The 13,252-nt window shown below is 45.3% G+C and overlaps 1 protein-coding gene across 1 annotated transcript in view; it reads right to left on the reverse strand.

Annotated features, from left to right (window-relative positions):
* The window catches only part of BRD3 (bromodomain containing 3), a 37,420-nt gene extending 30,917 nt beyond the window's left edge, over window positions 1–6,503 (reverse strand). The window contains exon 1 of the mRNA XM_051636806.1: window positions 6,276–6,503. The gene's annotated coding sequence lies outside the window, so the exon portion shown is untranslated. The remainder of the gene's footprint in view (window positions 1–6,275) is intronic.
* Between the last annotated feature and the right edge of the window lie 6,749 nt (window positions 6,504–13,252).

The following is a 13,252-nucleotide window of genomic DNA, read 5'->3' on the forward strand; positions in this document are numbered from 1 at the left end:
CCCTTTCCCCATCCTGCAGTGCTCTTTAACACACTTCTGAAAGATAAACCATGACACCCAAGAGGTCTATCACGACACCTGTTAGGGAGGGGGGGTTTAGATACAGCCAAAGTCAACTTCCAAGTGAATTTAAGAGGCAGATCACCTCTTCTGAATGCAACTAAGTACAAAAAGTATGCTGAGCAAAGTATAAAATACAGAGCCCCTGCAAATAACATTCAATTTCTATGTATTACCCATTTAAAGGATTGTTTTCTGTGCTGTGTACCTAATCTACACTGCAATTCTACCTTACATCACCAGTGCTGTGTGGCCATAGATCAGCATTATTAATATCATTTACAAGTGCTACAGATGTTATCCTTGCGGGCAGCTCCACTCAAACACCGACAGAGAAGACAGACTTCTAATAAACAGACTCACATTTGTATGTTAACTTGTTGGAGGCATTTCACAGCACACAGCAGAACCATCACTGTAATTCATTAGAGAAAATATCTTCCCTCCTCAGCAGAGCCCCCCTCACACACTGCTTGTGCTCCAACACTTTCTCCTACTCAATTTTAATTCTTTTATATATTAAAAGAATTAGTTACTGTTTAGTAAAATAACCAATTTGTTTTAGGACAGAAAGCATTACAAGTGTAATAAGAACAGATGAGCTGCCACTGGTTTAACTCATGCTCTGGGTTTATAGCTAAAACACTGCAACTTTCCCATGCAAAGCCTACTTAAATCAATATATGACAATCAAGTCAGTTTAAGGGGATGAACAATGAAATGAAACCGACTGAATTACCATGACATAAACATACTACTTGTTAGCTGGGTGACAGTAACATTATACTTGGTAATGGGGCACAGTAAGTACACCCACCCACCACGTTAATTACTGCAGCTAACGAGGAGCAGTGACTTATGCCACAGCAGCCCTGCCATGTGTGACCACTACTCATCCCCAATGCATGCTGCCCTTAACAGGTTGCACCAACTTAGCTTTATGTTTCCAAACCAACTCAAGTGGCTTTTTGTTGCAGAAGAACTCACTGTGTTAAAACAAACATTGCCAAACCAGTGCAAAAGGCTGCACGAGGTCTACTAATTCAGATGAAAAGTGCCTTGCTGAATTGCTTAGGGTTGGGTAAATCCACACATTTGCTCAGCTGTTCAAGGAAGTTGCAGGTCAGCTAAGGTGTGAATACACTGTGATAACTAAGCTACTATTGCTCCCTAAGGGGACATCAAAGCAGTTTCCACTGCCTGAGTTTAGACATCTGATTTAAACTCCCAAAGAGTCCCCAGGAAAGGGTAAAATTTGGATCTCAGAGTCTATTACCACCCTCCCCATTGCAGGGAGCAGAGGCTGCTAGGTCGGGGGAAGAGGGGAAGGTGCTCCCTAGTGCCTAATATACCCAGGGGAGGAAGGTGGTCTCCCCCCCTCATACCCAGTCTCCACAGACTGCTCCGGGCAGACACTAGCAGAGGAGCTAAGCCTCCCCACGCACAGCTCCTGCTGAGAGCACCCAGGGCTTAGCCTCCTGCGCAGGGACAACAGGCAAGCCCTAAGCCTCTCTTAAAGCTCCTGCACATGGATGAAGTTCAAGTCAAAGGAAGTTAAGACCGGGACAGCATGGACACAGTCCTAATGTATTCCCATGTGGCTTATTCCTGTCCAGGAAAGGAACACATTTCAAGCACACCAAGCTGACACAGAGTACCCACGCTCAGACAAGTACCTACTCCAGCAAAACTTGGGGGAGCACATCCTCTTTGACATGGCATCTTGAAGAGCTGCACTTTACCTCTATTTCACAGACCCTAAACACAAATGTAGCACCAAGAGAAAAGCTGCAAAAAGACAACGCTTTCCAATAGCATTCTCCATTATACCCCCACACAATTCTTGCACATACAGTGCACAACACACATACGCTCAGCAGATCAGTTTCACTACAGCCCACAGTGCAGAACAGTTCCTAAACCAGCCTTGGTAAGCAAAAAAACCCTGCTCTGTCCTGCAATCCCCTCCCAGCAAAACAGCACAGGACTGCAAGCTCCGCACTTGTTAGAGCCAAACTCATCCAGCAGTGCACTTGTAGAAAACAGGCAGCTCTCAGCATAGCCACATCAGTGGGTTGTGAGAAAGTGAGATCCCCAACCAGCCACCCTCCATAGTGTCACGTGAGAATAAGCTGAGCAACTAAAAGGCAAAGTAACACAAGGAGAAATCTGCCTTTCCTTCAATACAGGTTGGGTCTGGCTAGGAGAGGTGAATCAGTCACATGAAGTGCATCTCTGCTCATGTGTTTATTTCAGAGCATGAGATAACCCAAGTTATCCATGTTGCTGAAATACTTCCAGACAGGATGGTGTCTTCTTATCAGACTCAAGTAGGGAAGATACTGAGGCCTTGAAAGGTGTGAAGGAATCCAAAATAGAGGTGTTTCTTCAGTCAGTATCTTATGAAGAAGAATGGGAGAAGGAATAAGAACTAGTAGAAAAAGCAGCACATTATGATGAATTTCCACACCACTCTCCAGAAGAATTTAAATCCTTCCAATGTTGGCTTAAGCAAAAAGTGGATTAAAGTTGGCATGCTCCAAAGAAAGTTGTTTACCTCCAACAAGCACTAATGATTGACAAAAACACACTAATGTCACAGTAAGATACTGTGGAATGAAAGGCTCGAGATACACACATCCTTCCAAAATGTCCTGACAGCTCACTGAGCAGCACAGCAAACAATGGCTCCTTCCTAATTCCCAGAACTCTATTGCTTACAATGGTGTTCTAGGCTATTACTGGAGAATAATGTGGCAATTTAAAAAAAAAAATCCAAAACAAAACAACAGAATAAAACCAACACACAACAAAGCATAAAGTATTGCTCATGGTAATGACTGGGAAACCCACTGTGGATTAATGAATTTTGCAAATTAGCAAAGAAGGAGTAACCATGATTGAAGAGAAACAATCAACAACACTGAGATGCAAAACACTCTTTGTTCATTTATTTAGCAAAGTGTAGTTCTGCCTGCACTGAAAGCACCTGATAACTTACCAAAGGAGACAGAGAGTAATATATTTTGTAAAAGTAATTAAGCCTTTGAAATATGAGACTCACTACATCACTCGGCTGGTGCCCAGGAGAGGGATTCGACTCCCTAGTTGTTTGTGCTGTCAACGAGAGCCATCAGGCTGCCAGATTACTCCAGGGAGGAGTGAGATTCTAGAGTGCAGCAGGGCTGCTGGAAACCCACAACTCACTGCACAAGTGGCCCGCCCCAAAGTTAAGAGGTAAACACTAAACAGCATATTTCTGAACTTGAACCAATTAAAAGATGCATCTGTAAACACTATATGGAAAGCCTCAAACTTCACCAGGGCAAACTGCTTTATCTGTGTGCACTGGCTGCAGTTCCCTGAGGCTCACAGGGAAAGGGACCCTCAGATCAGGCAGGCTGGATCCCTGCCGGCAGACGTGGTTTGTAGATACCAAGAACCTTCCTCAGACTCTCCACCATTTTAGGACATGACTGAAGGAGAAAGTTTTAAGCACACAGTTTTTAATTCAGGAAAGAAAAATTCTCCAAGATCATTAAGAACTGTGATTTAAGCACCAAGTGCAGTTATAACAGTGCAAAGGAACAACTAGCTACAAAGCCCACTGAAATACCCGCATTTGCAGACACTGACTAACAAAACCAATCTTAAGAGACAGTAAAAGAAAACTTGCTGCCTGGCATGCTCAGAGCTGGAACATTAGACTTCTTCAACACACTTTTCTTTCTAAAAGTTTTTAAAAAGACAAGTTTTTAAAAGCACCTCAGTGCTTTAATGGCAGAAGTTTTGTTTCCAGAAGTAATGGAGCCTAGATTTTATTTTAATTTAATGGAACCAGCACTCTAAAGTCAGTTTTGAGAACAAGTCTCAGACACTTTACATTGCACATGCATTCTTTCTTAATTTAAACTCTGCATGCACAGGTCACAAAAGCTAAAAAGCCTTCCATTGCAATAGCTACTGTCTCAGCACTGAGCACTATACAGTAGGTATGGAAGACAATATTGCAATCAAGCTTATGACGAACATTGAATAAGACTGTTACCCTCTGTCCAGCCCTTTTAATAAGCATTGTCTCAAAGCACTAAATACATGCATGATTTAGTATGTTTAACCAGTATGGATTAAGAGAAAGAAATATACATTCTTGCCATTTATTCTTTCCAAAAAGGCAGGCTTTGAGGAGTTCCTCTGTTTCAGCAGGAGCCCCTCAGTGTATTATTAAAACCTTCCTGAACTTCTGTGCTAACAAAATAAGACACACAGAAGCCTGACAGTGCTGTGATCTGCAGTTTAGGAGGCAGGACTTTGCATTTACAGTACACTCAAGTGGCTGGGTAGCTGTAAGCAATACATATCAGGGTTTAGGGTTTTTTTGCTTGTAAAGCAACCAGACTGCTTTGGGGATTTCTTGTTTGTTTTCATGGATGCATACTTATTCTGCACTTCTCACCCATGTATTGCAGCATTTATGGTAGTCCCCAAGTCCTCTAGTACCTCGACTTATCACTGTGTGAATTAAATACAAGAGTTTTTGTTTTCAACCTACATTTCCAGTTTTATTTAGAGACACCCCCTCTGCACACTCGCATATACCAAATGCATTAAAAATACAAGCACATTATAAAAACTTCTCCATGCCCAGCAAAGAACAGCAGGTGTGCTTTGCTAATTGTGTTGCCCCTTAACCGGCTACTTACAAGTGTTAGACAACTTCAGATGTAAGAACCCCAAACATATAAACGCTCAAAGTATTAGTGAAGCCATCGTATTTACTTTAGCCAAAACTGTTTATTTTAGTAACTTTTGACTCCTGAAGATACCAACAGAAAGGTACAACCACACCACCGAACTGTCACAGAACATTTAGCATGAACCTTGCAGAATGCATGCTCCACGTTGTCAAAAGTCACTTCTGTAGGAAACGCGTTTCCTATTGACACCCTGCAAGAATGAACCACGGAGCTTAAAGAGGCGCACGGATCTGCGACCTGAACACTACAGCTTTGTTTGAAAGTGAAACCAAGCAGGCTACAAATAATGCTCTATCCCGAGCGCCCAGGGAGGTGCGAAACGCAAACAAGTAGTATAAACGCAGGAAAAGTACGGCTGAGTTTTGAAGTTTTACATTTTATTATCGGTAGCCTTATTTATAGCGCGACACTTCTACACATATATCTGCGATCTGCGTTTCTTTCTCCGCCTATAAAGCATATCAAGTTTAGGCAGCGAACCCCGGGTTTCCATTTATTTCAGAAAGTTCGGTAAACACCAAGCTATTTATTGACACGAGCCACGCCGCTGTCTACATACACACACAAACACACGCACACCACATGAAACGCGCACTTTTCAGGGCATCACACGCAGCCTGCTCAGACCTTTTTCCAGCTAACAAACCAGCGACGAGGGCAGAGAGAAATGGCCGAGACCAGCCCGGGGCCGCCGCTGAGCCCCGCTCCGCGCCCGGAGCGCGGCCGCGCACCGCCGGGACCGGGAACTCGCTGCTGCTTCCTCCCCCCATCCGCATATTTTTTTTTTCCCCCCTTCTCCCTCCCACCCCCTTTTCTCCCCCCCCCCCCCTTCTTTTTCAGGGCGACTGCAGCCCTCCTTTTCCTCGCCCCTAATTTTTCCCTTCAAAAGATGGCGGGCAGAGAGAGCGAGCGAGGGAAAGCGAGCGAGAGAGGGGGAAGAGAAAAAAAAAAAGCAACAACCAGGGGGGAAGAAAAAAAAAAAAGGGAAGAAAAGAAAGAAAACCCCTCCTGCGCGGGGGCGCGGGGCTCCGCGGGGCCGGGGCTGCGCCCGTCCGGGGCGTCTTCGGGCGCACGGCGAGAAGGGGAGGGGGGAGCAGAAGATGGAGAAGAAGCGGCAGAAGAAGAAGAAAAGGGTGGGCAGGAGCGGCGGGGCCGGGAGGAAATCAATGGCCAGGCTGCAGCCAGCCCCGCCGCGCTTTGTTGCATTGTCGCGGCGCACAAAGGCTGCGGGGCCGCGGGGAGCGACGCGGGGCTCTCGCAAGAAGGAGCAGAAGAAGAGAGGTGGGGAAAAGCAAAAAAAAAAAAAGGCAAAAAAAAAAAGCATTGGCCTTTCCCAAGTGGGTTTTGCTTTCCTTCCCCTTCTTTCCCGGCCCCCCCCTCCCTTCAGAAACCATGGCCCAGTGCTAGCAATGCACACCCAAGCATCTAACAAATAAAGGGAAAGATTAAATAGATTACTTTGCCCCGGCAGCTCCAGCAACGTTTGCCTTATAGTCCCTCCAGTTGCTCTTCTTTTTATCCTCGGTAAGGCAGTATAATAGATGCGCTAAGGCGCCCCAGAGCTCATGCGCCGGGGCGCAAGGCCATGTGGGGACGGTAGTCCCGGGCCGGGCCGGGGGAGAGGCGGCTACTGGCCCCCGGACTACAAGTCCCAGAAGCCGGCGGGCTCACCCCGCTCCCCCCCCGGCCCCCTGTTCCCTCCCCGGACCGGCGGGCAGGGGAGGGAAGCGGCGGGGGTGATGCCCCGGTCAGCGGGCGGCGGGGGCGGGTAAACACCGTCCCCTCGGCGGGGAAAACGCTTCGGTGGTTTCGGGGAGGGGGAACCGCGTTAACAAGCCGCAGGGAGGGGGCGGCTGGCGGTGTTCCCCGAGCAGACATTGCCGGGGACAATCCCGGCTTCCCCTCTCCGCCCGCCGTCACGCCTCTCGGGCTCTGAAGGTACAACAAGAGCCCTTAAAAGTGCAGCGGGGAAATGTGCGGGTCTCCTCGGCTCAAACCCACGCAGGGGCTGCGGGAGACCGAGTTTGAAATCACAACTGCGGGAGCTGGGTTCTTCTTCCCCCCCCCTTTTTTTTTTCCCCTTTTCAAACCGCGGTTCGCATTGGGCAACGCGCGCTCGCAGTTATTACGCAACAACTAATACGAGCTGCAATAAAAATAGAACGCCGCCAAAGCAAAGCTGTAGTAGTAAGTGGCAAAAAAACCCAACCAAAACAAACCAAAAACATCAAGAAAACCCACAGCGTCATGTAGTTTGCGCTGGCTAGCGCATTTCATAACATTGTCAACGGCTGAAAACAAGAAGGAAAATAATGTATGCAGTAAAACCAGAATATTAGTTTTACCAACACACCCACCCTAAGAGCATCAACAAACATGAGCAAACACAAACACTTCCAAATCACAGACCAACACAATTTATATCCTGAAGCAAATATACAAACAGAAGTATTATTAAAAAAAATGCTGCTATAACCCCAAATGTTATTATTCAGTTACTGCAGCACAATAAGAAGAAAAAAAATCAAACAGAATAGAACTGTTGGAAAATAAACAAGTCCAGGGGAAACACTTGAGCCCCAACAAAATAAGTAGTTAGGGGATTTCTCAGTGGACACCCAGACCAGGGGAGGCTGCCACACTGCCTCTTACAGCCAGCCAAGGCCACGATGCACATTCAGAAGTCAGTTTATTGTCACCATAAGGCGAAGGCAGTTTTACTGGAAAACCTCATTTCCAGAAGATGAGCTTTTGAAAAATGTGATCAACAGGGCTGAAGTTTCTCAGGATGTCTGATATAATCAGCAAGACTGGGTTTTCTACGGGCAACAGGATAGATGCTTAGGAAAGTTCCACTTAGCCAGCCTTGCGGCTGCCTCAGGATGAAGCCAAAGCTGTGCATATGCCTTAACAAAACCTTAACCATATGCTTTTTTTTGCACTTCACTTTAAGGCTTGTACAAATTCAGGAACTAGAAACTCACTCACAGCTGCACCACCCTTGGACATCCTTATTTTGTAAGACAGCATTTGAAGTTGCATCGGCATCTACAGCCAAACCCCACACCTGGTCAGTGTGTGCCTTCTTGGGCTTCCCTCTGCCACAGGCACCTTTTTGATTTGCCCATCAGGTACCTGAAAGCCACTTCAGTGCCCCCTGCACCCAGAGCACACAGCCTCTGCAGGAACACAGAGCATGCAAGCAGTAAGAAAAAGGTGCATTAAGGTCTTTGGGGGAACAGCCACACTTCACAAGCTGCGTGCAATAAACCTGCCCTGTGTCTGCTCCTCCTGTGTTCCACATCACCATACTGAGGGAGGAAATCCCTTTGGAACATCATCTCTGCCCTGCCTGAAGCATCCTGGACACCAGATATCAGGGATATAGGGAAGGACTGAATTTTGAGTACAGGGCCCTTTTCACTATCATTCTGCTCTATTCCCATTTTCAAGGCAATTCTAAATGACTACACATATACCAAAGCATTTGCAAGCTGAGGAGCACCAGATCAGTTCTTCTGAACACACTGTCCTGCTCTAGCATATTCCTGATCCACACGGATAAGTAGGGTTTAAATTTACAAATGTCATACCATGCACAGGCACCAAATCATATATGCATGACCAAAGAACCCCTGCATGAAAACTGCTGCCACTCTGTGTACCAGGGCTGGGAAAAGTTGGCAGGCTGAAGCTTTCCAAGCAGGTGGTAGGAAGTAACCAGCCGAGTACTAATTATGAACACTTTGGAAAACCTATGCCTTCCACTCTAAACACTCATTTTCAACTGAATCATAATCTGAAAGTATTATTTTAAAAATGTATTTATCAGGTTGATACAAACTCCTGAAATAAAAAAGTGTGTTGGCTGAAAGGGAAGACCCAGCAGAGTTACAAGCTTACAGGGGGAATGTCTCACAATGCAAAGTGTTTAGCAACACAGAGTGCAACAAGAAGGCTGAACAAAATGGGTAAGCACAGGCAGAAGGGCAACAAAAACAGAAGGTACAAGGGTCCCTGCAAGGGTCCTTGCAGCTGGCAGGGCAGAGCCACCTCCCAGTGAATACGCATAAAAGCAAAACTGGAGCTTGATCCTCACTGCAAATCCACTTTCACAAATTGCAGTTTGGCAGTAGAGGGTGCAACAAAACAAACCCAAAAGCACTCACCAACTACACCTTACACTTCACTTCCTTATCTCATCCAGGGTGGGTGTAAGACAGTTGCATCCCAAATTGTTGTGTTCATCATGGATCAGGCTGAGCAGGCAAAACAATTCACGTGGGAAACTATCCCCAGAGATTTCACCATTATCAGTTTTCAACCTAGAACATACAAGTCACTCACACTCTTACCTGTAGGTCTGCAAACTTGTGCTTGAAGAATCCAGCTGCATCCTCCAAGGGAACAGAAAAACAAACATATTCTAGGCCTTCTTTATGAAAGGCAGTGAGGTCAGATAATGGTTTAGCCAAAAAGGCTAATTCAGATTGAATGAGCCTCAGAGGAGATACAGTAAAATCAAATCAGAAAGATTCAAGCACAAGTTACCCAGCCCAAAGTAAAAGCACTTAGACTGAAGAAAAGATAGTTGCAATCTTTAAATGAATTTCAGAACTGATTTAGCCATTAGTTTTATACACAAGATAAACAGTCTGCCTGTTCTACAATACCTTAACACCAGGTTTTCCAGAAAACACAAGACTACAGCAGCAGCTTCTTATTTCCTCCTCCCCAAGCTCCAAGAAGCAGCACCCTAGATTCACCCAAAGCCTTTTGATTAGCCTCTGTGGTCTCTTATGTTGCACCTCCAGTTACCCAATTAGTACCTTGTTAACTAACACCTGCAGCATATTTATTCCTTGCCATTGCACTACATTTAACCCTTAAAGCACAGTGATACATACATCTTTCTAGGAAGCTTTATGCATAAGCTTTGACAAGAAAAAAAATATTTGTGCAAAACCAGAGTGGTTTTCAAGGCTGCTAAAGTTTTTACTTCTCTGCTTTTGTTGTCAAAGGTAGGACTTAAGGCTTTTGAAAACAAGGGTGGACAGAAGCAAAAAAAGGGAGATAGTTGTCTCTTTGGGACTGATGAGTTTTATGAGAACTGGACACACTCAGTGCCTTGCATGATTGCACCCAAAAGTATTTAAGAGTAATCAGGGACTGCTGTGAATGCTAACCTAGAGCATCAAATTTTCTGACCTTTGCTATGGGTACTAACTGTGAGCTCCTGATTTCTCTACCTCACCATTCCATAGTTTCCTGCTGCAAGGGAGCTCTTTGTTAGCATTTGTACTTGGGAATTACCAAGGGATTAAAAGTGGAGAAGGCTGCTGAAGGGATATGAATGCTACTTTGGCAAGGCATCCTGCCCTCCCTCTCTGGGCAGGTCTGTAGGCAGGCTGCCCATTTCCAGGCTGACTGAGCTCCTCAGGCCTCAAGGCAGGCAAGTTTGGCCATTCTGACCATTTTGTCAGCCATCCACCACCATGGGCTGCAAGAGACCCCACATATCAGTGGATTCACTGCAAAGCCTATAAGCAGCAGCTGCTAGCTCTGGAATGCATATTGTTATACATCACAAAGAGAGAATTTATTCAATAACAGTTGGTTTGGGAATAAAGAAATAATAGTGCCCAAACAGAAGACTGCTTAAGAGCATGTAGTAAATATTTGGGATTCTATGACTCTGATCATCCCAGTGGCAGACAGAAGGGTGTTGAACACAAGGGGATAAATGCTCTTACTGCAACAGAGTCATCTTTACCAATGATTTTCTTCACTGTAGTGGCAAGATTTCCCTGATTGAGTAAGCGTTATTCAGTCAGCTAAGGATGACAGGATTAGGCAGGGGTTTGAAACAGTAATTGCAGTTTGTTCTTCTGTAGTACCTTTCATCTGTGGAATTCACAACAATGCAATAATCCTCCTAGCAGCTTTTGTAGGTAAGGAAATATTATGAGCCCTGTTTTTCAGCTGCAGAAGCTGAGAGGGAATATGATGATGCAGACAAACATGGGCAGAGCCAGAACTGGGACTCGGCTCCTCTGACTCATACTGTGTAGTTCCGAGAGCCTGGACACAGCAGTTGGTGAGGTGACCGTGCCCACAGGACCTTTGTCTCTTCAGTGTTCACTCTTCATGTGGAAAAAGGGGAGCAGAGCCCCCAAACAGGGAACCCAGGAGCCAGGATGTCTATAAGGCACAGGATGCCAAAAGGCACAGCACTATGGTAATTGATGGGAAGGCGGGAAAGACTTGAGTTTTTCAGGACCCACCAGATCTTGTAAGTGTTCATTTGCAAAGATAAGCTTTGATTATCATCTAAATGCTGGTCTGGAGGCAGCCAATATGTGATGGAGGGTCTGGAGTGGATTTAAATAATGTGCCTTCAGATTGGCAGTTCTCAAACCAGAGAAATAGAGATTAATGGCTTCCCTGGCAATGGAGAGGAAGGGAATGAAGAGCCCACAAAATATTCTGTTTCACCCTGGTGTCTTTTATTAGGATGTAGCAAGCATTATTTGGAGCAGCTGGAGGCTGGGATACAGTGGGCTAAGACTGATATGCATGGAAAGAAGGAAAGCAAAGGCCAAAACTGTCGTGGGAGAGCAGAAAAGGACATGACCACAGAATCTGTGAAGAGAAACTGCTCAGCTAATGTGGCTGTGTATCTTTGGCCACAGTAAATATGTTTATTTGGAAATTATCTGCATCTGAATGGTTTTGTTACACATTCAGTGTGATGTGAAGACCTATCACCTGCTGTTAACACAGTGGTTTGCACAGGTAAGCAAGCCTGTGAATAGTGTGTGCTACTGAGTTGGCAGTTTACGCTAACAGACACCAGAACATGCCAGATTTCAGCTGGCAAAAGCCCTGATGGATTCCCATGTGTTTCCTTGCTTTTCCTCCTGCCTGCTTACAAAGACTGGAGACAATGGTCACAAGATGCTCCAACCAAATAGTAACACTTTCAAACATCTTGATTTCTAAATTACAATGAGTAATGAATATATTCATATTTCACTAAAACTACATCAGGGGTATGAGTTAATTGTATCAAACTGTCTGTTCATTGGGGGTTGCAGCCATTTGCACCAGCTGAGAATGAAGTTCCTGATGCACACAAGTGCTGAGAACCTGCTGCTCCAGCTGAAGTGGCTGGGACAAGCAGGCTGTCATCACGTCGGGCAGTCAGATTGTGTGTGTCAGGCTGGGGCTCTCAGATCAGCAGCCTTTATGCATTAACTTGGCTGTGACTTGCGCTGGGGGGAATCTGCTTTGAGTGATACACTACAGCACATTGCTGGACTCCAATCCTGCATGAAATCCTATCTTCTCTTCACAAACATGGACTGTTTCTTAACAGGTCTTTGCTAATGTGGAGCTCTATACGTGCAGTGTTCAATGACCTTGCTTGGAAAGAAGTTCTTCAACTTCCACAGGCCCCTTGTGCCCTGACTAAGTATTTGTACACATCCCTCCCAGGGCAGAATGAATCCAATCCTACCTGCTCTCCACTAGGTAAGATTTCCTAGTTTTAAATGAACAAATGTTGGCAGTGATGCAAGGTTCATACAGTAGTGGGGGAGGTAGAAATATCAGCCTGGGAAAGGTTCAGTGTTTGTTTTTAACTCCCAGAAGAAACATACGAATGTGATGTATCTGGTATTTAGAAAAAAAAGAGCAGCATGTTAGCAACCCCACAGAAACAGCTCTATGTCAGAGATCAGCTGCTCTTCAAATGCCTAAAAGATGAAGCAGGTTTCTCATGAGTTCTTCCTCCCTCTGCTTCTTGAGCAGTGTGTAACACACAGCAAGTCTGTTCCACGCTTCCTCTGGCTGCTGAGAGGCCCAAGCAAATAAAAGTCCTAACCAAGGCTGCTAATTGTGCCAAAATATAAACATAAGCTTACACAGTTTGTAAGCTTAGTGCCTTATTACTCACCATTGCAAACCTAAGCACCAGCTTGTTTGCAGCAGTCAGGTTTAAAGAGCAGATCCAGCATGTACTGAAGTTAGTGGGAGCTTTTTCACAAGCATTAAGATCCTTTGGATCAAATCTGCAGGACTGGACTAGTTCTGGTCTCAGTGGAACCTGTGACAAAATTGTATACATTAGTCATAGCAGGACCCATGGCCTCAACTCTGTTCCTGGCACCCTTAAAGCCATCCAAAGGGATCCCAGCAGCACCAGAAGCAGTAACTTCCATACAATCTGAGCTACTCATGGACCTTTCTTTCTCTTTCATCATTATGGGAAGGTGCCCTCTCCCAAAAAAACCCTCAAGACAAGTGTTTTTTCCAGTATACTTGGCAGGTCACCACGTTCAGGCTATTTTGAATCAAATGGAATGAAATATTTTGTAAAGGAGAATTCTGCCAAGCCCGACTCCTTTCCAGGGAGGGAATTTGGACAGATACCA

This window comes from Apus apus, chromosome 19 (genome assembly GCF_020740795.1).
Source record: "Apus apus isolate bApuApu2 chromosome 19, bApuApu2.pri.cur, whole genome shotgun sequence".
Taxonomy (NCBI): Eukaryota; Metazoa; Chordata; class Aves; order Apodiformes; family Apodidae; genus Apus; species Apus apus.